The sequence below is a fragment of the Bubalus kerabau genome, chromosome 4, assembly GCF_029407905.1.
Source record: "Bubalus kerabau isolate K-KA32 ecotype Philippines breed swamp buffalo chromosome 4, PCC_UOA_SB_1v2, whole genome shotgun sequence".
Taxonomy (NCBI): Eukaryota; Metazoa; Chordata; class Mammalia; order Artiodactyla; family Bovidae; genus Bubalus; species Bubalus kerabau.
In genome coordinates, this window is record NC_073627.1 from 84,268,774 (window position 1) to 84,296,642 (window position 27,869).

The 27,869-nt window shown below is 37.5% G+C and overlaps 1 long non-coding RNA gene across 1 annotated transcript in view; it reads right to left on the reverse strand.

Moving 5' to 3' along the window:
- LOC129649903 (uncharacterized) overlaps positions 1–27,869 on the reverse strand; it is a 358,650-nt gene that overhangs the window by 68,860 nt on the left and 261,921 nt on the right. Inside the window, exon 5 of the long non-coding RNA XR_008713420.1 lies at positions 21,756–21,956. This is a non-coding gene — a long non-coding RNA (uncharacterized LOC129649903). The remainder of the gene's footprint in view (positions 1–21,755; positions 21,957–27,869) is intronic.

The window sequence follows — 27,869 nt, forward strand, 5'->3', positions numbered from 1 at the left end:
AGGAGGTGAAGCTTAATTGTCCCTTCATAAATACGGCCTGTGCATACTAACTTCTTTCCAGAGAATGAATGAAAAACAGAAAAGAGAGTAATATTACAGTGGAGAACCCTGTCAAGCTCTCTCAGTCAGGTAACAAAGGTCACCATAAGCAGTGATAAGGGCTGAAAGCATGTACCCTTGATATAATATGAAAAAGAAGGCACTTTAGCTCTATGGTCATCCTATAGGGTTATGTCTTTATTAGTTTTTATTGATGACCTTATTTCATTATATGTAAAAGCCATAATTTACTTCTCCATTACCATATTGATGGACATGTAGGCTCTTTCCTGCTTTTACTTTTACAAATAAAGTTGGTATGGACATTTATTTTAGGTGGACATCACTTTTGTGTAGAAGAAGAATGTGGTGGTTTGGTGGTGGTTTAGTTGCTCAGTCGTGTCTGGCTCTTGCAACCCCATGGACTATAAGCTCTCCAGGCTCCTCTGTCCATGGAATTTTCCAGGCAAGAATACTGGAGTGCATTGCCATTTCCTTCTCCAGGGGATCTTCCCAACCCAGGGATCAAACCCAGGTCTCTTACATCCCCTGCATTGGGGGTGGGTCTTTACTGACTGAGCCATGAGAGATTCACTCTGAAGAAGAATGACTGGACCCAATGACAGATGTGTCCTTAATTTTTAAAGAAACTTCAAACTTGTTTTCTAAGTGGTATGTGCGTATGTGTGTGCATGTGTGTGTGTGTGTTTTGCTCTGTTTGCCATTGCTAGAGGAGTATTGAAATCTCTTATATTAAAATCTGACTGTAATTAGGAGCTTATTAATTTCTTTTTTCATTTCTATGAGTTTGACTTTCTATATTTTGAAATGTCTATTAGGAAACATTAAGGATCTTCTTAATTAATTGACCCCTTTAATGCCATGAAAGTCCCTCTTCATTCCCCAAACTTATCTTTGCTCAGAAACCTATGTTCTCTAATTTTAAAATAGCCAGTAAAGGAAAGAAGTAAAGGGGATCTTCAGTTTGATGGTCTAGATCACTCCCAACATGATAAAGTGAAAGTTGTACCTCAGGCAGAAAGGATACCAGTCTAGATCATGTCTGTGTAATTCAATAAACATGGAAGTAGAGGTTTATTGCCTTCCTGTGCCATAGTTTAAACCTGAAAAACTACCATTGACTACTTTATTCCAAAACAAACAAGAAAATCAACAAAGAAAAAATCCTAAATTTAGGGAAGTAGGATCTCCAATCCTGAGACAAAGGGAATAGGTTGCTCTGAGATGAAAAGAGCTATCTCCAAAGAAGAAAAAAACAACAAACTGATTAGCAGACATGATTTTTTTTTCTGCAAAGCTGCACTGAAATGATATCAGACAGTCTACTTTAAGAAGATTTATCTATTTAAATCTTCTTTAAAATCTTCTTTAATAATAGGTAAAATGAAAATAGGGCTTCCCAGGTGGCGCTAGTGGTAAAGAAACCACCTGCCAATGCCAGAGACGTAAGAGATGCTGGTTGGATTCCTAGGTTGGGAAGATTCCCTGGAGAAGAAAATGGCAACCCACTCCAGTATTTCTGCCTGGAGAATCCCATGGATAGAGGAGCCTGAAGGGCTACAGTCCATAGGGTTGCAAAGAGTCAGACACTACTGAAGTGACTTAGCACACATGCATGCAAACAGAAAATTCAATGAAAAAAAGAAAGATAATGTTTAACTTCAAGTGTAACAGAAAATAACAAGAGAAAAATAATTATAATACACCACTGTTTCATTGTGAATAATATTTAGGAAGACATAAAAATGTAAACATCAATTATTTTTGTACTCAGTAGTATCTGACTCTTTTGCAACCCCACGGACTGCAGCCCACCAGGCTCCTCTGCCCACGGGATTTTCCAGGAAAGAATACTGGAGTGGGTTGCCATTTTCTTCTCCAGGGGATCTTCCTGAACCAGGAATTGAACCTGCATCCTCTTCTTGGCAGGCAGATTCTTTATCACTGAGTCACCTAAGAAGCCTAAACATGAAATATACATTGAAACAAAGATTATATTATAATGATATCTGGAATACTGGATGAAATGCAGAGATGACAACAGTGTAACAATTGTCATTTGTAATCACAGAAAGTCAATGGATAATATGTAAAACTGACAAACAAAAAAGGGCAATACATGTTCACTGCTTGAAAATATAAATATATATATAAGTCCCAGGATACAATAGTTAAAATAGTCTTAATTATTTGTCTCCCAAAGAGGCAAATAAATCAGTTCTTTACTTTATTAAAGTTCTGCAAGGGAGAAGATAGCTGAGAAGAATTTGGTTGCCCCCGACTGCTACCCAGAAGGCCTTTCCTTCTTTACAAATAGATTCCTTATTTTCCCTTTTCTACTTTACAAATGTGATCAGGTAATCAAAACTGATCACATTTTGAAAAAGAAAGGTGATGCTCTATTTATTAGATGTCTGAGCGCCAAAGAATTGATGCTTTTGAACTGTGGTGTTGGAGAAGACTCTTGAGAGTCCCTTGGACTGCAAGGAGATCCAACCAGTCCATTCTGAAGGAGACCAGCCCTGGGATTTCTTTGGAAGGAATGATGCTAAAGCTGAAACTCCAGTACTTTGGCCACCTCATGTGAAGAGTTGACTCATTGGAAAAGACTCTGATGCTGGGAGGGATTGGGGGCAGGAGGAGAAGGGACGACAGAGGATGAGATGGCTGGATGGCATCACTGACTCGATGGACGTGAGTCTGAGTGAACTCTGGGAGTTTGTGATGGACAGGGAGGCCTGGCGTGCTGAGATTCATGGGGTTGCAAAGAGTCGGACACGAATGAGCGACTGATCTGATCTGATCTGATCTGAATACACTCTTTCAAAAAAGATGAAACTATTAAATTAAGGATATATTTCTGGGAAGAAATATATTATTATAGCATGTGTTCTCTGCTAACACAGTCAAAAAATATTGTCTAAAAAGGATATATAACCAAAAACAGTCCTTTTTAGAGTTTTCTCATCCTTTGTTTTTATTTTGTAGAGTGGTAGCCTTTAAGAAAAATAAGCCATATATAATCATCAGTATTAAGAATAAAGTCTCCAGGCTGTAAATTGTGGTAACATCAGTAGAGAAAACCAGAGGGCGCCTTAATAAATTAAGCATTTTGACTGATTAAATTTTTCCCAACAAAGACATTTTTCCCTATTGTCAAAATCTATACATTTAATTCTTTCAAATAAAGGGTATTAATAAATGCATTCTATTTCTTTTGTTTCACATTTTTTCCTAACACATCATATGCATAAAACTTCCTCTAAGGTTTAGACATAACCTGCATATAACCAGACATTATTTACAGAGGGCATCTCTTTATCTACTATTATTTTTATGGGAAAAGGAAATACCTTGCAGAAGAAGTGAGACAGAAGTTAGGAAATCATAGCAATAGTAAATTACTTTTATCATTTTTTTAAATTGTTATGTTCTGAAATTTATAGAAACTATATAAAATCTAGTTTTCAAAACCACGCCAAGCATACAAACTAAAGTGAGACCTGCTCTACTCTCTTAGAGTTACTCTGGCTCGAATGTCCTGTGACAATTATGATAAGAATCCATTTACTGGACACAGATAGGAAGGATGACAACTTTATCAATCCACCAGGAATCAATGGAACAACAGCAGTTTCTGGGGTATTTTGTCAAATAAATAACACCGAGGTTAAAGCTGAACTACTGGAAGGGAAAAGCTGTCATGCTGAGATGTGTTTGTTGAAGAAAAGGATTTAAAAAATGATAAATATGAAGTAAAAATGGAATGTCTGGGAAAACTGAAGATGAACTAGGATATGACGAACTTTATTGGATTTAGGACCTTGTTCCTGATAATATTTATTTAGAAACATTTTCCAGGATATCTTTGAATGATTATATATATATATATATATGCATATGCATATTTATAAATAAATATATATATATGGAAAGAGATATTGAATTGTGAATGAAAGGGAGAGATTTCAAATACTGTAAAATATACCCTTCTCCAAGTTAAGAATAAAGACCAAAGTAAGACTTGTCTTTCTAAAACACTGTGTTCACATCAGCTAATATGCAAGTTAATGCATTCATTCCTTCTTTCTTTATTCCCTCCCTTCCTCCCTTCTCTCCCTTTCTTTCTTTCCTTTTTAGGCTAGATGACAAGTTCAAACATTATTATACCATTATTTGGCATGGAAACTGTCACAGATCTGAAATTCCAAGTCTTCTGAATTAGTATTTTATTCTTCATATGTCAGAGCTATTTTTCCCACAGCATAAAATAATTCATTGGTCTCCTTTGCTTAGAACTTTTCTGTGTCTTCTCTGTGCCAACAGGATGGACTCCAAGCTACTTAGTATAGTCAGGAAAACTCTTTAGATCTTGGCTGGAGTTCAACATTGAGGAATAAATTTTAGTTATTTTCAGTCATAATTGAATATACTATAGACCAGAGGTTGATTACTTCTTTTGATATGTGGCACATTCAAAATCAAGGGCTCTGGGTAGCACATTCAAAGGTATAAAACACTCAAATCAGATTAAACAGCACCAGTGATAATAGTTCAATCTCTAATGCAATCTAATATCTCAAATACTTTACACAAACTTTCACTATGAGAACACAAGTCACTCTTGTCATCTTTTAGCAGTGAGATGCCCCATTGAGCCATACAAATCCCTAGAGGCAAAGTTTGTCCTTGTTATGTGTGTATGTGTGTGTATGGTGATGTCACGCAGATTTACAACTCTTATTCTGATAAGCTTCATTCTACTTTTCAGTGGGGAAAAAAAAATGGAGACACAACAGCCTACCAAAACATACTTAGCGAGAACAACCATTTTAGACATTTGGAATTTCTTGCATTTGCTTAAAAACATATTGTATCCTTGCTTCAGCTTGAGTTATTGCTTGAATCAATGTCCAGTCCTTTATAGTGGGGGACCATGTGTGACTTCCACAGCTGTCACACCCATGAAGCCAGACCTGTGCAGGAGGAAAAACAAATCCCAACGCATCACTCTCCTCCCTCACCTAGAACACTTTTTGTTGTTCCCCACTTGCTGAACTGAAAGAGGAGCCAGAGGTGAGGGAATAAATATACTCATATAAATAGGTCAATCTGGTGATAGATGGATAGAGAAGGAAGGATATCTAGCATACCCTGTCTTCCTGATAAGCTGAAGTTGTTTAGATCTAGTTTACTAAGATTCACATTCCCACTGCAAGTAGTAAAGAATTAACTTCTATAGATTTGCTTGAAATAAATAGAAGAAGAAAACAACCTGAGAGAAAATGAAAACCGAATGTTGATAAGAAAAGTAGATAAACAGAAGCTCATCTTGCCAAGAACATGATACAAATGCTTATAAATTCATTGTGGTATTATAACTTCATGAGTACAACCACTCATTTGCATATAATAGACTCTCTACTAACCTTTCTTTTTTCTTTTCTAATGTAGGATAGTAATCTCTTAATATGAGCACATTTATTTTGTGATTCCCCTCTAATAAAGCAAGGATTAGAGCCTTAAATGGTGAACTATTTTTCTAAACTATAAAGTGAGGGGGAAATCACATTTGTACAGGATAAAAGATAACACTTAGAATTGATGACAACCATGTACCAATTTTTCTCTGTATATTTCAACCCTTAGTTTTTCCCACCTGTATGATCAGTCATAAATACTCATTTTTATTTCATAGATATTTATATTTTTCTGGAATTATGTGCTCCCACACACAGACTTAGAAATATATAATATATAGATGTAAAGATTCAGAAATATCCATTTTAATATAACTGATGTTTTTGTTGAAAATTACACTTAAGAATACAGCATTTGTCCCCTTCATAGATCACTGCCTTGCCATGGCAAAGGGGTTTGTGTAACTCAATGAAGCTATGAACTATGCAGTACAGGGCCACCCAAGGTGAACGGACGGGTCATAGCAGAGAGTTCTGACAAAATGTGATCCACTGGAGAAGGGAAAAACAAACCACCCCACTGTACCTGCCAGGAGAACTTCATGAACTGTATCAAAGGCCAAAAAGCTAGGACACCAAAAGATGAGTTTCTCGGTCTGAAGATGTCCAATATCCTACTAGTGAAGAGCGGAGAAGTACCAGTAGCCCCAGAATGAATGAAGTGGCTGGGCCAAAGCAGATACGATGCTCAGTTGTGGATGTGGCTGGTGACAAAAGTAAAATCCGTTGCTGCAAAGAATAGCACTGTATAGGAACCTGAAATGTCAGGCTCATGAATCAAGGAAAATTGGATGTGGTCAAGCAGGAGATGGTAAGAATAAACACTGACATCCTAGGAATCAGAGAATTAAAATAGATGGGAATGGGCAAATTTAATTCAGATGACCATTGTATCTACTACTGTGGGCAAGAATCCCACTGAAGAAATGCAGTAGCCCTCATAATCAACAAAAGAGTCTGAAATACAGCAGTTGGGTACAAACTAAAAAAATGACAGAATGATCTCAGTTTGTTTCCAAGGCAAGCCATTCAACATTATAGTAATCCAAGCCTATATACCCCTACCACCAATGCCAAAGAAGCTAAAGTTGATGAGTTCTGTGAAGCCCTAGAAGACCTTCTAAGATTAACGCCAAAAAAAAAAAAAAAAAAAAAAAAAAAAGAGATATTCTATGCATCATTGGGGATTGGAATGCAAAGGTAGAAAGTTAAGATATGCTTGGAGTAACAGGCAAGATTGGCCTTGTAGAACAAAATGAAGCAAGGCAAAGGCTAACTGAATTCTGCCAAAAGAATGCACTAGTCACAGCAAATACTCTTTCTCAACAACACAAGCCATGACTTTACACATGGACATCATCAAATGGTAAATAATGAAATCAAATTGATTACATTCTTTGTAGCTGAAGATGGAGAAGACAATCAGCAAAAACAAGACTTGGAGCTCACTGTGGCTCAGATCTTCTGCTTCTCATAACAAAATTCAGGCTTAAACTGAAGAAAACTGGGAAAAACACTAGGCCACCCAGGTATGACTTAAATTCTGTATGAATTTTCAGTAGAGGTAATGAATAGACTCAAGAGACTAGATCTAGTTAACAGTGTCCCTGAAGAACTATGGGCAGGGGTCCATAGTATTATACAGGAGGCAGCAAACAAAACATCCTAGGGAAAAAGAAAAGCAAGAAGGCAAAGTGCTTATCTGAGGAGACTTTACAAATGGTGGAAGAATGAAGAGAGGCAAAAAGCAAGGGAGAGAGGGAAAGCTATATCCAATTAAACACAGAGTTTCAAAGAATAGCTAGGAGACAAGAAAGTCTTCTTCAATGAACAGTGTTTAATAATAGAAGAAAACAATAAAAGGGGAAAGACTAGAGATCTCTTCAGGAAAATATAAATATCAAGGTAGCATTCCACCCAATAAAGGATAAAAATGGTAGAGACCTAGTAAATGCTGAAGAGATCAAGAAGAGAAGGAAAGAATACATGGAAGAAGTGTATAAAAAAGATCTTAATGAACTACTATGATGGTGTGGATAGTCACCCAGGGCCAGACATTCTGGAGTGTGAAGTCAAATGGGCCCTAAAAAGCACTGCTGTTAATAAAGCTAGTGGATGCAATGAAATTCCATCAGAACTATTCAAATAGATAAATGGGGATGCCATCAAGGTTTTGCATTCATTATGTCAGGAAGATCCAGCAGTGGCCACAGGACTGGAAAAAGGTCAGTCCTCATCCCAATTCCTAAGAAGGGTAGTACCAAAGAATGTTCAAATTATTGGACAATTGCACTCATCTTCCATACTAGTAGGAGAAGGCAATGGCAGCCCACTCCAGCACTCTTGCCTGGAAAATCCCATGGACAGAGGAGCCTGGTAGGCTGCAGTCCATGGGGTCTCTAGGATTCCGACACGACTGAGCGTCTTCACTTTCACTTTTCACTTTCATCCATTGGAGAAGGAAATGGCAACCCACTCCAGTGTTCTTGCCTGGAGAATCCCAGGGACAGCGGAGCCTTGTGGGCTGCCGTCTATGGGGTTGCGCAGAGTTGGACACGACTGAAGTGACTTAGCAGCATACTAGTAAGGTCATGTTTAAAATCTTGCGTACTAGGCTTCAGTATTATGTGAACCAAGAACTTCCAGATGTCCAAGCTGGGCTTAGAAAAGAAAGAGGAACTAGAGATCAAATTGCCAGCATTCACTGGATTATAGAGAAAGCAAGGGAATTTCAGAAAAACATCTATCTCTATTTCATCGACTATGCTAAAGCCTTTGAAGGTGTGGATCATAACAAACTGTGGAAAGCTCTTAGACAGATGGGATTACCAGACCATCTTACCTGTCTCCTGAGAAACCTGTATGCAGGTCAAACAGCAACAGTTAGAACCCTGTATGGAAAAACTGATTGGTTCAAGATCAAAAAAGGAGTATCAAAGGGCTGTCTGCTGTCACCCTGTTTGTTTAATCTATACGCTAAGCACATCATGAGAAATGCCAGGCTGGATAAGTTACAAGCTGGAATCAAGATAGACAGGAGAAACACCAACAACCTCAGATATGCTGATGATACCACTCTAATGGCAGAAAGCAAAGAGGAACTAAAGAGTCTCTTGATGAGGGTGAAGGAGGAGAATGAAAAATCCAGCTTAAGACCAAATATTAAAAAAAAAAAACTAAGATTATGGCATCCAGCCCCATTTCTTCATGGCAAATGGAAGGGGAAAATGCAGAAGTAGTGAGAGATTTCTTTTTCTTGGGATCCTAAATCACTGTGGATGGTGACTGCAGCCATAAATCAGAAGATAATTGCTTCTTGGCAGGAAAGCAATAACAAACCTAGACAGTGTGTTGAAAAGCAGAGACATTACTCTACCGACAGCGGTCTGTATAGTCAAGGCCATGGTCTTCCCAGTGGTCAGGTACAGTTGTGAGAGCTGGACCATAAAGAAGGCAGAGCACCAAAGAATTGATACCTTCAAATTGCGGTGCTGCAGAAGACTTCTGAAAGTCCCTTGGACAGCAAGGAGATCAGACCAGTCAATCTTAAGGGAGATCAACCCTGAATATTCACTGGAAGAACTGATGCTGAAGCGGAGGTCTGGTAGTCTGGTCATTTGATGCAAACAGACGACTCATTGCAAAAGTCCCTGATGCTGGGGAAGATCAAGGGAAGAAGGAGAAGAGGGCATCAGAGGATAAGACAGTTGGACGCCGTCACTGATGCAATGAACATTAACTTGGGCAAACTCTGGGAGATGGTGAGGGACAGGGAGGCCTGGTGTGCTGCAGTCCATTGGATTGCAAAGAGCTGGACATGACTAGGTGACTGAACAACAACAGTGTACAGCATTTGTAAACCTTTCAAATCCTGAATATGTAAACTTATAAAATAAATATATTTTGTACAGAGTTGGGACATCACCCAATATACATATGAGAATGAGTCAGAAGTTATATATTAAAAATGTGGGGGGAATTCTATGATTCTGTAGTTATCATTCATTTATTAATGAGTTTATTCAGCAACTACTTATAGAATGGTTTCTTTGGACAAGGTATTATGGAAAGTATTGAGGAAAAGGAATAAAATTTTCCCTACCCTGTCATATTCTCCATTTTCATTAATAGGGATATTTAAAAGTAACTCTAAGTAAGAAGGCTGCAGTCCATTTAAAAGTAACTCTAAGTCAGAAGACTGCAGTCCATGGGGACTTTTCACTTTCATGCATTGGAGAAGGAAATGGCAACCCACTCTGGTGTTCTTGCCTGGAGAATCCCAGGGACAGGGGAGCCTGGGTGGGCTGCCGTCTATGGGGTCATACAAAGTTGGACACAACTGAAGTGATTTAGCAGCTAAGTAAGAAATATAAAGAATTAATAGAAATAGGTATTACTTTGGTATTTGTTATATATCTCCACTGTTACAGTGCAAGTTTCACAAGGGCACAAGAGAACTTTTCCCGTTTTATTTATTGCTAAATCTCCTGTTCATCGTATGCCAATAAAATGGACAACCTAGAAGAAACGAACAGATTCTTAAATAGGTACCATCTCCCAAGAGTGAACCAGGAAAAATAGAAAATGTAAACAAACCAATTACCAGTAGTGAAACAGAAGCAGTAATTAAAACACTCCCAACAAACAAAAGTTCAAGACCAGATAGAATTCTACAAAACACTAAGAGAAGAGTTAACACCTATCCTTCTCAAACTATTCCAAAACATTGCAGAGCAAGGCTTCATTCTATGAAGCCACCATCACCTTGATACCAAAACTAGACAAAGGTATCATTTGTCTATGATGTGATCATCTCAATAGACACAGAAGATTTTGACACAATTCAAGAGCAATTGTTCATAAAAATTCTCCAGAAAGTAGACAGAGAGGGAACTATACCTCAATATAATAAAGGCCATATGTGCCAAACCCACAGCTAACATCACACTCAGTGGTGAAAAGCTAAAAGTATTTCCTCTAGGATCAGGAACAAGACAAGGATGCCCACTCTCACCATTCTTATTGAACACAGTATAGGAAGTCCTAGCCAAAGAAATCAGAGAAGAAAAAGAAATAAAAGGAATCAAATTGGAAGGGAAGAAGTAAAACTGTCACTGTTTGCAGATGACAGAATACTACACATAGAAAACCCTAAAGATGCCACCAGAAAACTACTAAAATTCCTCAATAGACTAGGTAAAGTTGCAGGACACAAAATTAATATACAAAAACCTGCTGCATTTCCATACACCAACAACACAGGTTAGAGAGGGAAATTAGGAAAACAATCCCATTTGCCACCACATCAAAAAGCATAAAAAACCCAGGACTAAACCTATCTAAGGAGGTAAAAGTTCTTTACTCAGACAACTGTAAGACAATGATGAGAGAAACTGACACAAACAGAAAGATATCCCATGCTCAGGGATTGAGGAAGTGATATTGTTAAAATGGTCATACTATCAAAGGCAATCTAGAGCTTCAATGCAATCTCTATCAAAATACCAATGCATTTCTCACAGAATTAGAAAAAGTAATTTAAAAATGTGCATGGAAACAAAAAAGACACAGAATAGCCAAAACAGTCTTGAGAAAGAAGAATAGAGCTAAAGGAACCACACTCCCTGACTTTAGATTGTACTACAGAGCTACAGTAATCAAAACAGTTTGGTACTGGCACAAAAACAGACATATGGATCAATGGAACAGAATTGAGAGCCTAGAAATAAACCCATACCAAACACCTAAGTTCTTGCCTAAGGAGGTAAGAATATACAATGAAAAAAAGGCAGTCTCTTCAGCATGTGGGGTTGGGAAATTTGGACAGCCACATGGAAATCAATGAAGTTAGAATATACCCTCTCACCATAAACAAAAATAAACTCAGGATGGCTTAAAGACTTAAACATAAGACATGGCACCATAAAATTCCTAGAAGAGATCATAGGCATAACATTATCTGACATAAATTATACCAAATTTTTGTAGGTTAATTCTCTCAGGGCAATAAATGAATAAATGAGACCTAGTTAAATTTACAAACTTCCACACAGCCAAGGAAACCACTGATGAAACAAAAAGATGACCTAATTAATGGGAGAAAACATTTACAAATAATATGACTGACATATATAAACAGCTCATACAACTCAATATAAAAATAAAGCCACTACTTAATAAAGTCAGGAGACCTGAATAGATCTTTTCCAAAAATGGCACACAGATGGCCAATAGGAGCATGAAAAGATGATCAACATGGCTAATCATCAGAGAAACACAAGTCAAGACCATCATGAGATATCACCTCACCCCTGTCAGAATGTCTATCCTCAAAATGAACGCAAATAATAAATGTTGTTGTGGATGTGGAGAAAAGGGAAGCCTCCTATACTGTTGGTGGGAATGTAAACTGCTGCAACCACTGTAAAGAAACAGCATGGGGGTTTCTCAAAAAAAACTAAAAATAGAGCCACTATATGACCCGACAGTTTCATTTCTGAGTATGTGTCTGAAAAAGTAACAACACTAATTAGAAAAAAATACATGCACCCCAAAGTTCAGAGCAGCATTATTTATAATTGCCAAGATATGGAAACAACTTATATTTCTATCAACAGATGGATGCATAAAGATGTGTACACACACACATACACACATATACACACACAATGGAATTATGGTCAGTCATAAAAAATAAAATTTTGCTACTTGCAGCAACATGGAAAGACCTGAAGGGCATTGTACTAAGTGTAATAAGTCAGACAGAGAAACACAAATACTGTATGATATCACTAACATGTGGAATCTAAAAATTATAACAATCTAGTGAATATAACAAAACAGAAGCAGACTTATAGATACAGAAAAGTAGCCAGTATTAACAAGGGAAGAGAAAAGAGGGGAGAGGAGGAATATTGTGGTAGAGGATTAAGAACAGACTATCATATAGAACGTAGGCTACAAGGATACATTCTACAACAAAGAAATATAGTCAATATTTTATAATAGCTATAAATGGAGCATAACCTTTGGTAATTGGGAATCACTATATCGTACACCTGTAGCTTATATAATGGGCTTCCCTGGTGGCTGAGATGGTAAAAGAATCTGCCTGCAAATTGGGAGAACTGTGTTCAATCCCTAGATTGGGAAAATCCCCTGGAGGAGGGTATGACAACCCACTCCAGTATTCTTGCCTGGAGAATTCCCAAGGACAGAAAAGCCTAGCAGACTACAGTCCATTGAGTCATAAAGAGTTGGACACAACTGAGTGACTAAGCACACAGCACAGCTTATATAATATTGCAAAGCAATGCTATATTATTTTTTATTTGCAATATAATATTATTTTTTAACTGAATGCAGAGTTCCAAAGAATAGCAAAGAGATAAGAAAGCCTTCCTCAGTAATCAGTGCAAAGAAATAGAGGAAAACAATAGAATAGGAAAGACTAGAGATCTCTTCAAGAAAATCAGAGACACCAAGGGAACAGTTCATGCAAAGATGGGCACAATAAAGGACAGAAATGGTATGGACCTAACAGAAGCAGAAGATATGAAGAGGTGGAAAGAATACACAGAACTATAAAAGAAAGATCTTCATGACCAAGATAACCATGATACTTCAATTAAAAATAGAAAAAAAAGAAAAGACAAGTATAGTGATAAAAATAATGCTACATAAAATTCACTATTTACTAGATGCCATCCAACTCTTTTTGATCCCATGGACCATAGGCTGCCAGTCTCCTCTGTCCATGGAATTCTTCAAGCAAAATTACTGGAGTGGGTTGCCCTTCAAATTCCTTGGTTTAAATTGCTAGTTGACATTGCCACTTACAGAATTTTGAGACCATATGGGAATTAATTATTAAAGCATAGTGGTAAGCCTGGCAGACAAGGAAATGTATGAGTCATTCAGAGAAACACAAATATTTTAGGATACTGGAGAGAGTGTGCCTATGAGAAAGTGCGAGGATAAGCCTGAAACTATAGCTTAGCCACATTACAAAACATATGAAGCCTATACTAAAGATTCTGTGTGCTATCCCAGGGGAGATGCAGAGCTACTAAAGCATGTATTAGAGAAATAACATAAGGGGAGTCACATGTTTGTTGATTAAATAAATTCTTTTAAATATTATATTTTGGATAACATGTCAAAAATGTGGAGGAACAGATCTTTACTTATTTAAATGCAAGCATATTTATTTTAACTCAAATACAAATTTCTTTATCTCTCTTACTTGCTTAAATACTAATTTATTTAGCATAATGTTTTAAATATCAGATTGTATTGCCACAAAATCTGCACATATTTTCAAGAGCCTAAGATAACACAAATTAAATAATTTCTCCTATTAGAATGAAAGGAAAAAAACTCAGAAAATATGAATGAATACATGTTTACATTATATATCTCTTCTGGGAAATTCCTTATTGCCTTTTGATAGAACATTAAATTGAAGCCTACTATCAGATTTCTAAAATTTTTACATCTAATGGAACATACTAGTTTTCCTCAGAGAAGCATATTTTTTAATAATAAGACTTTATAAATCTATCCAGAAAGTTCATGTGCTATGTGCAAAAAATGGAAAATCATCTGGTGAATAGAAAAATTCATATCAATATTAAATAATTCATGATTCTGTTATACCCAGGCCTATAACATTTTGTAAAGTTAATTTTTCTGTTAGATGTATGTGTGTATGTATATATGTGTGTGTGTGTAAAGTTATATATATATATCTTTAATATATGTAAAGTTACATGTATATCTTTAATAAGGAAAAATATTTTAACTTTTAATAAGGAAAATATACCTTCCAATGAAATTTAATATCTTATAATTTTATTACTGTTATTCTTTGGTAAGTGAGGAATGTTTAGAACTACTAATTTCAATTGAAGATTTGGGAGAATGGCATTGAAACATGTAAAATATCATGTATGAAATGAGTTGCCAGTCCAGGTTCGATGCACGATACTGGATGCTTGGGGCTGGTGCACTGGGACAACCCAGAGGGATGGAATGGAGAGGGAGGAGGGAGGAGGGTTCAGGATGGGGAACACATGTATACCTGTGGTGGATTCATTTTGATATTTGGCAAAACTAATACAATTATGTAAAGTTTAAAAACAAAATAAAATTAAAAAAAAAAAAGAAAGTGATTGTCTTAGAATTTTATTTAATCAGTTTTGTTTAATTGGAACTACATTTCCTAGAATCTCCTACTCTGTACTGTTTTGGGTTACTGTGGGTTTAAAAAAAAAAAAAAGTGAAAATGTTAGTCACCCAGTCGTGTCAGACTCTTTGTGACCGCGTGGACTGTAGCTCACCAGGTTCCTCTGTCAATGGAATTATCCAGGGAAGAATATTGGAAATATTCCCTTCTTCAGAGGATCTTCCAATCCAGGGAAGACAGCCAGGTCTCCTGCATTGCAGGCAGATTCTTCACCACCTGAGCCACCAGGGAATGTGGGTAAACAAGGTACAATTGTGAGGACAGGGAGGCAGAGTGAAGCGACACTCACCGCTGTCTACAGGGGCTGGTGCTTGATTATGGTGACATGCAGACACAGGGCGGCTGACAGATTCTAGCTGCCACTTGCTTCTTCTTCTCTGTTTCAGTTCAGTTCAGTTCAGTTCAGGCGCTCAGTCATGTCCGACTCTTTGCGACCCCATGAATTGCAGCACGCCAGGCCTCCCTGTCCATCACCAACTCCAGGAGTTCACTCAGACTCATGTCCATCGAGTCGGTGATGCCATCCAGCCATCTCATCCTCTGTCGTCCCCTTCTCCTCCTGCCCCCATTCCTCCCAGAACCAGAGTCTTTTCCAATGAGTCAGCTTTTCGCATGAGGTGGCCAAAGTACTGGAGTTTCAGCTTCAGCATCATTCCCTCCAAAGAAATTCCGAGGCTGATCTCCTTCAGAATGGACTGGTTGGATCTCCTTGCAGTCCAAGGGACTCTCAAGAGTCTTCTCCAACGCCACAGTTCAAAAGCATCAATTCTTCAGTGCTCAGCCTTCTTAACAGTCCAACTCTCACATCCATACATGACCACTGGAAAAACCATAGCCTTGACTAAACGGACTTTGTTGTCAAAGTAATGTCTCTGCTTTTGAATATGCTATCTAAATTGGACATAACTTTCCTTCCAAGGAGTAAGCGTCTTTTAATTTCATGGCTGCAGTCACCATCTGCAGTGATTTTGGAGCCCAAAAAGTAAAGTCTGACACTGTTTCCACTGTTTCCCCATCTATTTCCCATGAAGTGATGGGACCGGATGCCATGATCTTCGTTTTCTGAATGTTGAGCTTTAAGCCAACTTTTTCACTCTCCACTGTCACCTTCATCAAGAGGCTTTTTAGTTCCTCTTCACTTTCTGCCATAAGGGTGGTGTCATCTGCATATCTGAGGTTATTGATATTTCTCCCGGCAATCTTGATTCCAGCTTGTGTTTCTTCCAGTCCAGCATTTCTCATGATGTACTCTGCATGTAAGTTAAACAAGCAGGATGATAATATACAGCCTTGACGTACTCCTTGTCCTATTTGGAACCAGTCTGTTGTTCCATGTCCAGTTCTAATTGTTGCTTCCTGACCTGCATACAGATTTCTCAAGGGACAGGTCAGGTGGTTTGGTATTCCCATTTCTTTCAGAATTTTCCACAGTTTATTGTGATCCACACAGTCAAAGGCTTTGGCATAGTCAATAAAGCAGAAATAGATGTTTTTCTGGAACTCTCTTGCTTTTTCTATGATCCAGTGGATGTTGGCAATTTGATCTCTGGTTCCTCTGCCTTTTCTAAAACCAGCTTGAACATCAGGAAGTTCACGGTTCACGTATCTTGGAGAATTTTCAGCATTACTTTACTAGCATGTGAGATGAGTGCAATTGTGTGGTAGTTTGAGCATTCTTTGGCATTGCCTTTCTTTGGGATTGGAATGAAAACTGACCCTTTCCAGTCCTGTGACCACTGCTGAATTTTCCAAATTTGCTGGCATATTGAGTGCAGCACTTTCACAGCCTCATCTTTCAGGATTTGAAAGAGTTCAACTGGAATTCCATCACCTCCACTAGCTTTGTTTGTAGTGATGCCTTTTAAGGCCCACTTGACTTCACATTCCAGGATGTCTGGCTCTAGATGAGTGACCACACCATCGTGATTATCTGGGTCATGAAGATCTTTTTTGTATAGTTCTTCTGTGTATTCTTGCCACCTCTTCTTAATATCTTCTGCTTCTGTTAGGTCCATACCATTTCTGTCAAACTACTGACCTTGCTCACCAGTAAAGGGCCAAGGTCCATGACAAGATGCTTTGCAGAGGATTCTCAGACTTCACTCAGATTTCTCCACCACCTTCTCCTTTGCAGGCCCATTTGGCCTGTCAGATTCACTGCCTGGGCCCCTTGGTCTTCCTCCTATCTCTGTAAGACTAACTTATAACTAGTTTGTTTATGCTACTGCTACTGTTAAGTCACTTCAGTCATGTCCAACTCTGCGCAACCCCATAGACAGCAGCTCACCAGGCTCCCCCATCCCTGGGATTCTCCAGGCAAGAACACTGGAGTGGGTTGCCATTTCCTTCTCCAATGCATGCAAGTGAAAGTGAAGTTGCTCAGTCGTATCTGACTCTTAGAGACCCCATGGACTGCAGCCTTCCAGGCTCCTCCGTCCATGGGATTTTCCAGGCAAGAGTACTGGAGTGGGGTGCCATTGCCTTCTCCTAGTATGTTTATACATTTGTGTAAAATTTAACAACTATCTGATAACAGCTAATGGTTCTACCTCCCTGAACAAGATGAACACTGAAACTATGTTATTTTATTTTTTCCATAACCCATTAGTTGGAAGAATTTAGGGAGGAAAATTTAAGAACTACTGAAGGTAAATAGATAAAGCTAAAAAAATATTAGCTCATCAGTTTAGTCAGTTTTAACCTCTCACATCCCAGCATGCCTTTGGGGATTCTTATCAAATTTAGCAGAATTGATTGGTAATTTTATTGTTTTTCTTAAATATTGAACTTACAGTGTGTATATGTCATCATGTTGAAATTGTCATGCAAATTCAACCAAGGTTTTATTTGCATACTTTTAAATCTCATTAGCCTTCGAGACATCCTATTTGGTCCACCTTTGTCTTTTCAACTTCATTCTCAAATATTTATATCTTTTTAATCAATTCCTTCCACAAACAGCCAGTGGGATGGGAAAAGGTGGAAGATTAAATAATTGTTTTTAGAAATAATTTTTTCCATAGACAGCAATATATGTCCATTTTTATAAGCCATAAACTCATCAGAAAGGCATATCTTTCTGTAAAAGGGTTAATGATTCAACTTCCATGCCTCAAATATAAATTTTAAATTTGTAGTGCAGACATTAGTAATGACATTATTTTAAACTTATTTTCCAGCGTTTTGATTAAAAAGGTGCTCACTGAGATAGTTCCATCACAATGGAGCACCATTCTGTCTTAAGTGGTAAAAAATAGTTCTCCAACTACAATCCCTTCCCCATCTTACTTCCCCTGAGAGGGCAACAGGGAGGAAGGCCAGGGGTCTCCAAAGGGACTAAATAGGTTGCAAGTGTCAGACATTTTTTTCTCTGTCTCTTAAGTGGCAGGAGGAAACAAACTACAAGTGTTAACATTTTTTTCCCCTTCTCTATACGAATTTAAAAAGGTTTCTCTTAAAATTCTGTGTTGCCATGAAGACACCTGACTCCACCTGAACTTAACTTTTCTCAAACCTTGAGCTAACCAATGCATTTTTCTTATGGAAATGTTTATCTTAAGCTATGTTAACGAACTATGTATTTACCCTAGACTCTTGTCTTCAAGTAGGTTCCCCCTAACAATCAGAAACTTAAGAAACCAGTATGTTTTACTCATGCAAATGTCCTCTTAAGCTATGCTACTGAGACTTGTATTTGCTTGGAAATCTGCCTTTCTTCAAGATTCGTGTCAATCATTTTATGGCCTGGGACAACTCACATTGTGCCAATGTTATCTCAAAATGCATGTTTTGGGTGAGGGGCCTGGTGCCATTCTCTGAGTTTTGAGACATTTCCTTTCTCGAATCAGCAGACTGCTGGTAGCTATATAACATCTGGCTAAAGACTAGCAAGGAGGCACTCTTTCTGCCCCCTTCTGATATCTGTGTCAGAAGCTTTCTCTATCTCTTTTATACTTTAATAAAACTTTATTACACAAAAGCTCTGAGTGATCAAGCCTCATCTCTGGCCCCAGATTGAATTCTTCTCCAGAGGCCAAGAATCCTGGCATCTTCCGTGGTTCTGTTAGGGGAAGCACATTGATTGAAAACCACCCACCCTGGCCAGGCACCATAGTAACTGTTTGCATGAGTTGGTTTATGACAGGAGATCCTGATAAGGAATACGAAACTAATAAGCCACCACCAACCGGAAGAGTTTGGGAAAGGTCTAAAGGAGACACTGCCTGTCCGTGCACTTCCCAGAATCCCTCTCACTAGCATCCATCTTGGCTGAGCGATGCGTGCACCACCAGGAAAGACTCTGAATTAGAATGATTGGCCAAAGACCACACGGAAACTAATCTCATCACATAAAACCCGAGACTGTGAACCACGCGGCAGAGATGTTCTCCTGGGTTCTCTTGCCCTACTGCTCTCCACCTGGGTGCCCTTTCCCAATAAAATCTCTTGCTTTGTCAGCAAATGTGTCTCCTTGGACAATTCATTTCCAAGTGTTAGACAAGAGCCCGGAAGGGGTTCCCCCTTCCTTCAACAGTTCAGGAGCAACCTTTCATTTCCAAGAAAGCTTTTTGCTGGCAGTGGATTGGTTGCCAATAAGACTAATTTTTCCTTAGAGGAAAATGCTAGTAGCTGAAGTGGATTAGGTACTGTCTTGAATCAGCTGAAAAATACAAAAGTTGACTCTGGGACCCAACACTGATTCATTAATTTTGCAGGGGCCTACAGTGCTTATAGTTCAGAAATGGACCATTGGATTTTGGTAGAAGTAAAGTTAAATCCTCTCTGGAATAAAGTTTCCTTAATTTAATCCCTTTTATATTCACAGAAATTAGGGTCAAGGAATGAGTTCACAGCCCAGGGCCAATAAAGACATTGGAAAACAAGCATGAAAAGCAAATAACTGATTTTGATCTTGAAGGACTACAGATTTTGATATTATCAAACATATAATATAAAACAACTATGTAAGAAATATTTAAAGAATAAATGCAACTAGAAAAATTGCAACAAAGGGGCATCAGAATTGAAACAGAAAGATCTGAAAACAAATTATAAACAAAGACTTTTTAGATGCAAAATAAATTCCTTGAAAAAAAAAAAAAAGCCAATGTACATTAATCTGCAGATAGTAAACAACTGAAGAAAGAATAAGAAAGCTGGAAAATATATCTGAAGAAATCACCCAGATTTAAGTAATTCCCTGAAAAGGAGATGACAATTAGGAAATAATCAAAAGATATAGGGGACAGAAGGAAAATGTAGAGTATAAATTTAATTTGTGTTGTACAGGAAGAAAATTTTAAAAATGAATTGAGAAAAAATAGCTACAAATTTCCTAGTCCTGACAGAAATGGTAATATAAATTCATGAAATACATGAATATGTATTAAAATTGGCACAAATAAAAAATTAGTCAAGTCCAAATTCATTACACTGAAGCTTCAGAACAAAGTAAAAGAGCCTTAAAAATGGATATAGAGAAAACACAGGTCATTTATAAAGGAGCAACAATTGAAAGACAGCATTTTTTTTTTAGCATCAATAAATGATACCAAAAGAAAGTAGAAAATATTACCAAGATGTTGTGAAAAGTAAATATCAACCTAGAATTGTGTATCTAATAAAACTATCCTTCAAAAAAAATGTGTGGAAATAAACAGAATTTACATTTACTAAATTCCATAGTTAAGAACTTTGAAAATACCAAAAATTAAAATAATATACATCTATGATAATGTACAGATTGGGTATGAACTGTACAACTTCTTTAGAAAGTTTTGTCTACTCCCATACCACCCTGAATGTGCCCAATCTCATTTGATATCAGAAGCTAAGCAGGGTCAGGCCTGGCTAGTACTTGAATGGGAAAAAATTTTATTATTACATTATACCTATTCACTTTTCAGTTTTTAAATGTTTTACCCAGTTGTTGTATTATAGATATCAATGTTATTTGAGTGCATACTGGATTACAGAAAAACAGTAACTAACCTTTCCAATGGGAAGCAGCACCCTTGTCTTCACTCTTCCACCAAATATATACTTAATAGAATCTACACAATGGCAAACAAGTCCCAACTCTAACTTTACCTTCATTAGACATCATTGGAGCATTTCAGCATCTATAAAATGGTAGTAAAATATCTGTCTTGCCGACATAATTGGATTGCAAAGTGAGATTTTAAGTGAGTTACTCAATACAATATAAAGCATGGTATAGCATAACTTACAGAGAAGGCAATGGCACCCCACTCCAGTACTCTTGCCTGGAAAATCCCATGGACGGAGGAGCCTGGTAGGCTGCAGTCCATGGGGTCCCTAGGAGTCGGACACGACTGAGAGACTTCACTTTCACTTTTCCCTTTCATGCACTGGAGAAGGAAATGGCAACCCCCTCCAGTGTTCTTGCCTGGAGAATCCCAGGGACGGGGGAGCCTGGTGGGCTGCCGTCTATGGGGTCGCACAGAGTCGGACACAACTGAAGTGACTTAGCAGCAGCAGCAGCATAACTTACAATACTACTATATGAATATTTATCACTTTGAACTGAAATAAACCACTTTCTTTGGTAATAAGATACTACATATATTTGTAGATGGCAGTCTTCTTCATATCTGAACTCAGAACATGGTCAACATGCTGGGATAGGGCCCATCATACTTAGAACCCAGGAAAGACGTGTGTGATTACCATTTGTATTGGAATCTACAAGGTCAAATTAAAAGGCTACTTCAGTAATAATTCAAAGCCATAAAGAGACAGATATTTTCAATTCTTGTAAATAAAAAAGGAACTCTGTGGCCAAAGTGTCAACCAACTTGATAGAGCAATTATTCTCTTGGGCGAAAAGTGCTATTACAGGTGAGAAACAAACTTTTAGTCGATGACTAATGGATTGATTTATGCCAAACTATTAGAGTGATATAAACAAGCCTGTGGGGTGATTTTCCATAAATGATACATATTACCTTGATATGTTGAGAAGCAATTGGTGTGAGGTCCTGTCACAGTGCAGCATCGGTGTTCTGGAGTCAGAAAAGATCCAGGTTCAAATCTGATGTTTACCTCTTAACAATATTGAGATTTAGGGCCAAGCACTCAAACTCCATCTTCTTCATGTTCTCCATCCATCAACGTGGAAGTAATAACCATGCTACTTCTTTGGGTTTCTGTGAAGATAAATAAGAAAGAGCAAGCAAAATAATTAATTAGGTGCTTGGAATATTGGAGTTTAATGATCATTAGCACAGGGTTTGGAGCCAGATGGCCTCTATTTGAATGTGGCATTGGAGCTTACCAGATGTGTGTGGCCCTTGGCAATTTGCTCAACCACTCTTTGGTTCTATTTCTTAAATTATAAAAATAGCAAGGGTAATGACTGTACCTACTTCATGAAGATTAAGCTAATTAATATTTTAAAGTGTTTAAAACAGTACTATAGTACATAGTAAGGGCTCTAAGTTTTTAATAAGATGAAAATGCAATGAACAATGTTTACTGTTGGCAAAACCAGATTAATACATTTTTTAATATTTTCCCTAGTTCTTGGGGCTAATAGTTGAGGTTGATTTACATATGGCATAGCTCCTACTCAGAAAATCAAATTGTTCAGGTAATAGTCTATGAGAAATAAAGGGAAGAAATTTCTACAAAGCTGAAACCAAACGCTCTAGTCTAGCTGTGAATAATCACAGCTGGCTCGCCTTAAAAGGTTAGAGGATTAGAATGTTAATAATTTTGTATTTCTTAAGCAAATATGTTCAAACATACAACGTGCAGCTGTTCCCATGGAAGAATGAGCCAGCGACAAGTTTCATCAGTTAAAAGGAAAGCTATTTTTGGTTAAACGAGAGCTCAAAAAAGTGTTATTTTTGAAATGCTTTTTAATGACAGAAAACATAAATATTTTTTGCAGCTCTTTAATTCAGAAAACAACTTGCATAATGCTTTTGAACTTGAGAAGTGTAGATAAAAGCTTACTCCAAATCCTAGAAGTATAAATTCTTAGGAAATTCTAATGACAAAAATGTATAGGTTGTATCATGGAGGAAGTTGAGTTCCATATACATAGGAAAAACGAATTAATTTAAAGCTATGCTTCTTAATCTTTTTTTTTTCCCATTATTGCCCCCTTAAATACCTTTTTAGGACCGCTTTTTCTAATTGCCTTTCACATGTAACTTTGATACCATGAATACAATATACATATGCCTATATACATAATTCCCCTCCCCCCCACAGGGAACCAATTGTATTTCCACTGGGGACAATATCACCCATCTCCTTTGAGAATTAATGGCTTAAAGTGATAATTTACAAAGGGAGTGTCTTTGTTTCTGGTCTTTGTATGGGAAAAGTGCCATTGTTATTCAGTGTATAGGCTGCAGTCCATGGGGTCACAAAGAGTCAGACACGACTGAGCGACTTTACTTTGAATTTTCACTTTCATGCATTGGAGAAGGAAATGGCAACCCACTCCAGTGTTCTTGCCTGGAGAATCCCGGGAACCAGGAGCCTGGTAGGCTGCCATCTATGGGGTTGCACAGAGTCGGACACGACTGAAGTGACTTAGCAGCAGAAGTCATGTCCAACTCTTAAACCCCATTGAATGTAGCATGCCAGGCTCCTCTGTCCTTCACTATCTCCTGGATTTTGCTCAAATTCATGTCCTTTAAGTCAGTGACACTATCTAACCATCTCATCCCCTGCAGCCTCCTCCTCCTTTTTTTTGCCTTCAGTCTTTCCCAGTATCAGGGTCTTTTCCCATGAGTGGGCTCTTTACATCAAGTGGGCAAAGTATTGGAGCTTCAGATTCAGAATCAGTCCTTCCAATGAGTATTCAGGATTCATTTCCCTTAGGTTTCACTATTTTGATCGCCTTGCAGCCCAAGGGATTCTCAAGCGTCTTCTCTGCTTCATGTAACTCTCTTCACCAGGTTCCTTATTTAATATTGTTCCTATTTTGTCTACTTGTTTGGTTTGTTTTATTTTGCTTGGTTTTATTTATTTAGTATCAGGAAACCTATTTTAGATTTTCTAGCTGCAAGTATGGGAGTCTATGTTTAATAGAGCATGGACAAAAGTTTTAATGTGTTTAAATAAATTCTTTATTATACTTTCCATATTTTTTTCATTCAACTGCCTTATATAAAAGAGGCATAAGTTATGAGGGGAAGCCCTCAGGTGGCATAGTGGTAGAGAATCTACCTGCTAACCAGGAGTTCGGGAAGACCCCCTGGAGAAGGAAATGGCAATCCACTCCAGTATTCTCTCCTGGGAAATCCTATGGAGAGAGGAACCTGGTTGGCTACAATCTATGGGGTCGCAAAAGAGTTGGACATGACTTAGTGACTAAACAATGACAATGTGCCTTGGTATCCTCATTATCTATAAATGAGGACAGTAATAATACCTAACTCTAGGAGCTGCAACACCCACTCCAGTGTTATTGCCTGGAGAATCCCAGGGACAGAGGAGCCTGGTGGGCTGCTGTCTATGGGGTCGCACAGAGTCGGACACGACTGAAGTGACTTAGCAGCAGCAGGAGCTGCAACACTTAGATGGGTTTATATGAATAAGGTTTTGGAGCAGTGTGTGGTAAATAGAAAGCAGTACATCTCTTTCTTATTTTTATCTTTCATTAAAACTAGCTTAAGACCCTATAATAATTTCTTTATAATGATAAGTCTCAGGTTGAAAAATCAAGTAGAAAGAGTAGTGTCAAGACACAGAATGGTTGAGGGGAAAAAAAAAAAAAAAAAACATGCTGGGAACTAAGCTAAGTCTTCTGTTGGGTGCTACATGTCTCTTTCACATCTGATTCATTTTTTGTACAATAGACAGGCTATCTTATTTACTGTATTATCACAACCGGTTCTCTAAAGTTTATATGACCTATATCTGTCATTTCAAATCCAACTTCAAATTTCTTTCAGGGAGTGTCTGCTTGGCTCAACTGCCCTTTCCTTATTCATACTTCTAGTCTCTAGTCAGTTGGGACAGGTATAGCAAACTTGGTAGAGAACCCCAGATTTTTGAGAATGAGTAACAATTATGAAACAGAGAGGATTTCTTAGAGTGGGCAAATATGTAAAAGTTGTCTGTCTCCATTGGATAAGAGATACAGCATCAAATCATTATTTATGAGGTGTTAACTTCAAGTTTTTACCTAAATTAATATTCCCAAATATAAAGGAAGTTAATAATGACAAATGAAATTGAAATATACTAAGCAGTTGGAATATTTATGAGGACAACACATCACATTGGCAAGTCTAACGTTTGGCTATACAGTGCCCCAGATATCATAAAGGAATAATATCTTTTTTATGTAAGGCAGCTGAACAATTAAAAAAAAAGTCAAAAGAGTAATAAAGTATTTGTTTCAACACAGAAAATTTTTTCTCCATGCTCAATTAAATGTAAAATAAAATGAGACCCTCTAATGTCATAGCTCCCTTCAAATATCATGATCTTATTTTATTTGGGATGCTGGCAAGAAGGGACTTACATGAGTTTCTCTATCTTCTTTACTTTTAAAATATCCTGTATAAAATATCTACTGTGAAAATAATTTTAAGAAAAAATGTGGCTGAATTCTACTTGATATTTTACATCAATTAAACATGTTTGCTCTTGTTGTGGGGAAAAAATCTTACACTGTATAAGAATAACAGCATACTGTGAAAGTTCAAAATGGTAATATCTCAGAAACATATGCATGATAGTGTTTAAAAATAGTCCACCAAAATGGAAGGCTTGAATATAAAATCTTGAGAAAACATTGCTTCTCTTATTTAGATATACTGGACATCAAGCAACATGACAGAGAAAATGTATTTAACAACACAACAAAATAAAAATTTGCAATTCTATTTTCTGAAATTCCAGATATTTTGAACCCTACTGGAAACAGAACATATAGTATACATTCATGGGAAGATTATATGGACTTCAACCACCCCATTCATCAAACTGGTCTAGTTTACTGTCATAATACTTCAAATGAGAGAGAAAAACATGATTTTATTACCCTGCACATCTAATGAAATTTATTGGATTCCAGTTAAGTTTATGTTGAGAGTAGAATTCCACAGAAGGACATTCTGCTTAGAGTAACTTTGCCATGGTATTAGAAAACAATTGTTAACACAATTTAAGATTTAATCAATATATTATAGGTATCCTTAGAAAAACTGGATTAAAGCAAATATAAATAAAAACTTCAAGAAAATTGGAGATACCAAGAGAACATTTCATGCAAAATGAGCACAATAAAGGACAGAAATGGCAAGGATCTAACAGAAGCAGATAAGATTAAGAAGAGGTGGCAAGAATACACATAAGAACTATCCAATAAAAGTCTTAATGACCCAGCCACTAAAGTAGAGTCAGACATCCTAGAATGTGAAGTCAAGTGGGCCTTCGGAAGCATACTATGAGCTAGTGGAGGTGATGGAATTCCAGCTTGGCTATTTCAAATCTTAAAGGATGATGCTGTTAATGTGCTATATTTAATATGCCAGCACATTTGGAAAACTCAGCAGTGGCCACAGGACTGAAAGAGGTCAGTTTTCATTCCAATCCCAAAGAAGGGCAATGACAAAAACATTTCAGACTCCCACACAACTGTACTTATTTCACATGCTAGCAAGTTAATGCTCAAAATCCTCTAAGTTAGACTTCAAAAGTATGTGAACTGAGAACTTCTAGACATTCAAGCTGGATTTAGAAAAGGCAGAGGAACCAGAGATCAAATTGCCAGCATCCATTGGATCCTAGAAAAAGCAAGGGAATTAAAAAAAAAAAAAATCTGTTTCACTGACCACACTAAAGCCTTTGATTGTGTGGATCACAACAAACTGTGGAAAATTGTTAAAGAGATGGGAATTCTAGAACACCTTACCTGTCTCCTGAGAAGCCTGTGTGCAGGACAAGAAGCAACAGTTAGAACTGGACATGGAACAACACAAGGGAGTGGTCCCATATCAGGAAAGGAATACATCAAGGTTATATATTGTCACCCTGCTTATTTAATTTCTGTTCAGTGTACATCATGCAAAATGCCAAGCTGGATGAATCACAAAACTGGAATTAAAATTGCCAGGAGAAATATCAGCAACCTCAGATATGCAGATGATACCACTCTAATGACTGAAAGTGGAAAGGAACTAAAGAGCCTCTTGATGAAAGTGAAAGAGGAGTGAAATGCTGGCTTAAAACTCAACATTCAATAAACTAAGGTCATGGCATCTGGTCCCATCATTTTGTGGCAAATAGAAGGGGGAAAAAGTGGGAACAGTGACAGATTTTATTTTCTTGGGCTCCAAAATCACTGTGGACTGCCACTGTAGCCACGAAATTAAAAGATGCTTGCTCCTTGAAAGAAAAGCTGTGATAGACCAGGACAGCATATTAAAAAGCAGAGATATCATTTTGTTGAAAAATGTCTGTATAGTCAAAACTATGGTTTTTTCAGTAGTCATGTATGGATGTGAGAGTTGGACCATAAAGAAGAATGAGCACCAAAGAATTGATGTGTTCAGATCATGATGCTGGAGAAGACTCTAAAGAGTCCCTTGGACAGCAAGGAGATCAAACTGTCAATCCTAAAGGAAATCAACCCTGAATAGTCATTGGAAGGACTGATGCTGAAGCTCAAGCTCCAACACTTTGTCCACTTGATCCAAAGAACCAACTCATTACAAAAGATCCTGATGCTAGGAAAGATTGAGGGCAAGACGAGAAGGCGGCAATAGAGGATAAGATGGTTGGATAGTATTACCAACTCAATGGACATGACTTTGAGCAAACTCTGGGAGACAAGGAAGGACAGGGAGGTCTGGTGTGTGCAGTCCATGGGGTCTCAAAGAGTCAGAAAGAAGTTAGCAAATGAAAACAACAAAACTCTATTAATACATCAAAATCAGACTTTAGTACACATCATTTCATAATTAAGCTAATTAAAATAACAAAACTAACCATTTTGAGAGTTACTTATTTTTAAAACAAAGTAATTTTGTTCAGATGCTGATACGTCTTTTTTTTTTTTCCCTTTACAATTAACATGTTAAAGTTCTTTT